Source organism: Phyllobates terribilis, unplaced genomic scaffold, assembly GCF_046119375.1.
Source record: "Phyllobates terribilis strain yellow unplaced genomic scaffold, ASM4611937v1 Scaffold_1__5_contigs__length_1240528914, whole genome shotgun sequence".
In the NCBI taxonomy this organism is placed as follows: Eukaryota; Metazoa; Chordata; class Amphibia; order Anura; family Dendrobatidae; genus Phyllobates; species Phyllobates terribilis.
The window spans coordinates 252,515,298-252,518,821 of NW_027362761.1; the positions used below are offsets into that span (position 1 = coordinate 252,515,298).

The window sequence follows — 3,524 nt, forward strand, 5'->3', positions numbered from 1 at the left end:
GAGTGGCATCGGGTACACATCAAGAGCTGTGATGGCATTTAGCCTCCTGTAGTCCACGCAGAACCGGGTGGTCCGGTCCTTTTTCGGGACCAGGACTACAGGTGAGGCCCAGGCACTTTTTGACCGCTGGATCACCCCTAGGTCCAACATCTCATCTATCTCCGCCTTCATGTCTTTCTGCACCTCTAGAGAGACACGGTAAGCGGATTGATGAACTGGGGGGTGACTCCCTGTGTCCACCTGGTGGACAGCTAGCTGTGTCCTCCTGGGGACACCCGTGAAGAGGGTCAAGTAAGACCGGAATACCTCTCGCAGCTGGGACTTCTGGTCCGTGGATAGCTGCTGATTGAATTCCGCGTCCTCAATAGACTTCTGTCTCGCCTTCTTCAGGGACGCTACATACAGGAAGGGCACAGGCCTCCCTGTCATGATGAGCTTTCATCATGTTGACGTGGAAGACCTTCTGCCTCTTCCTGGCATGGTCAATGGTGACCACGTAGTTCACATCATTGAGGCGCTGGCATATGGGGTATGGGCCTTCCCAGGCCGCCTGAAGCTTGTTCTTGGTCATTGGGACTAGGACCCACACCTTCTGACCCACTTCGTACACCCGCTCCCGGGCGTTCCTGTCGTACCACAGCTTCTGGCTGGCCTGGGCCTGCACCATATTCTCATGCACCAGCTGCATCATTGCCTGCATTTTGTCACGGAGCCGTATGACATACTCTATGACCGACACTTCAGGGGTGTTCAGTTCCCCTTCCCAGGATTCTCTTACCAGACCAAGGGGTCCCCGGACTCGTTGGCCATACAGGAGCTCGAAGGGGGAGAACCCCGTTGAGGCCTGTGGTACCTCTCTGTAAGCAAAGAGCAGGTGTGGGAGGTACCGCTCCCAGTCGCGGCCATGGGACTCAACCAGCATCTTAAGCATCTGCTTGAGGGTACCATTGAATCATTCACACAACCCATTGGTCTGTGGGTGATACGAACTTGATACCAGGTGCTGCACCTGCATTTTCTTACAGAGAGCTTCCATTAGGTGAGACATGAACTGAGTCCCCTGGTCGGTGAGCATCTCCCTGGGAAATCCTACCCGTGAAAAAATGGCCAGCAGGGCATCCGCCACCTTATCGGCTGGAATGGAAGACAAAGCTACTGCCTCCAGGTACCGGGTAGCATAGTCTACCACAGTAAGGATGAACTGCTTTCCAGAGCTGCTGGGGATGGCCAGGGGGCCAATGATGTCCACAGCAATCCTCTGGAAAGGCTCCTCTATCACGAGCAAAGGGATCAGGGGAGCCTTGGGGGTACGCCCCGACTTCCCCACTCTTTGGCACGTGATACAGGAGCGGCAGTAGTTGGCAATGTCTGTCCCCATTTGGGGCCAATAGAAGTGGTGCGACAGCCGGGCCTTTGCTTTGCGGACCCCCAAGTGTCCAGCTAGAGAAATCTCATGGGCAACCCGCAACAACTCCTCCCTAAACTGATGGGGCACGACCAGCTGTCTCTCCCTCATCCACTCCTGTTGGGGGTTACAGGGGACCGTTTCTTGGTACAACCTCCCCTTATCCCAGAATACCCTCTCCTTATCGGATTCTGAGATGGGCTTCTCCGCGAGGTCCCTTAACGCCTCTAGGCTGGCATCTGTGTGCAGAGCCGCCTGGAACTCCTGGCTGGAGGTAGCCAGAAGTGACGTTAGGGCCCCAACCTCACTGGAACCATCTGGGACGGGCTCTGGGTCCCCAGCCAGTTCTGTTGTCCCACCATGGGATGAGGGCCTAGAAGGCAGCGCATCGCGTGCGTTCTGGGTACTCATACTCCGGGTGACAGCGGCTATGTAGGCCGTCTTCCCGGAGGACAACAAACCCTTACCATCAGCCTGACAGGCTGGGGGCACCAACTCCCCACCATCCCCCAATACCTCAGGAGCCGTGCCAGTCATGGGGCAGCTGCCACCGGCCAAGTCACAGTCCGTCGTGACACTGGGCGGCGGAACGGGACCATTGGCTTCAAGGTTCCCGGGCCTGCTCCCATCGCCCTCAGCTCTCATGCTGGCTCCGTCTTGGGGGTCCTCAGCAACATCACCCCGCCGTGCGACGTGGTTGAGCACTCCGTTACCACAATACATATCATCATTATACATCATATTAGTGTTCATATCACTGGCATTCTCATCACAGACATCATCGACAGTGGCATTATATGACATATCAGATCTGGGAGGGTTGTCAGGAACATATTGGGCAATCAACCGTCCCAGATCAGTCCCCAATAAAACATTGGTCGGGAGGTTCTCTGACACCCCCACTTCCCGCAACCCCCTTCCCGCACCCCAGTCTAGGAAAACCCGGGCCATGGGCAAAGGACGGTGAATACCCCCAATCCCGGTGACAGTCAGCGTTTTCCCAGGGATAAGATCTTGAGGCGACACCAACTCAGGGCGGATGAGGGTCCATTCGGCTCCGGTATCCTTGAGCCCCATAGTGACTTTATCACCCACGGTGATTGCAAATTGTCACAGACCCCCCCAACCACCCCACCCACAAAAAGAACTGCTGCAGCAGGCCCCGGGGCCTTAGGTGTGGGGTTCTTCCTCTGCTTCTGCGGGCAGGTGAGGCTGATGTGACCAGTTTTGTCACAGGTATAGCACTTACGGAAGTCAAATGCGGGCCGGGTGCTAAAAGATGGGGCAGGACCCGCTGAGGGCCGGCTGGCTGGAACACTGGGGGTGGTCATCGGCTTACCCCCTTTCCAGCTGGCGGTGGCTGACTTCCGCACCTCTGGTGTGCGGTTGGCCTCATAGGTATCCGCGATCTGGGCTGCTTTGGCGGCTTCCCTCGGCTCCCGGTCAAGCACAAACTGTCGCACTTCCACTGGGCAAAGATGAAGAAACTGGTCCTTCACCATCAGATGCTTCAGGTCCTCGAAGGTGGTGACTGACAGTCCTCGGATCCACTGCTCAAAGTTGGTTCTGAGCCTGTCTACCACATCACTGTAGGTGTCATGTGGTCCACGTTGGAGGGCTCTGAAATTTTTCCGGTAAACCTCTGTAGTCAGCTGGTACTTTTTTATCAGGGCCTGCTTGACGGCCTCATAGTCTCCATCTTGTTCTCGAGGGAGGGAAGCAAACACCTCCAAGGCTTTTCCTCGGAGCCCTGGAGTTAAGTACCTAGCCCACTGGTCGGTGGGCAGCTGATACTGCCTGCAGGCCTTTTCAAAGCCTCGCAGGAATGTGTCCAAGTCCCTATCCTTTTCCATCACAGGGAAATGCTCAGGACGGGGTTTAAAGGAGTTGGCTCTGTTGGACTCACGGGTCTGCGTGGAGGATGACTCCTTCGGAATCCGGGCTAGCTCCAGCTGGTGTTGTCGGTCAGCTTGGCGCTCAGCAGCCTCTCGGTCAGCTTGTGCCTGGCGCTCAGCAGCCTCTCAGTCAGCTTGTGCCTGGCGCTCCTCACGGTCAGCTTGTGCCTGGCGCTCAGCAGCCTCTCGGTCAGCTTGTGCCTGGCGCTCAGCAGCCTCTCGGT

At 56.7% G+C, this 3,524-nt stretch overlaps 1 pseudogene; it reads right to left on the bottom strand.

The window, feature by feature from the left end:
* Window positions 1–361: 361 nt before the first annotated feature.
* On the bottom strand, window positions 362–3,258 carry LOC141256074 (uncharacterized; annotated as a pseudogene).
* Window positions 3,259–3,524: the final 266 nt, after the last annotated feature.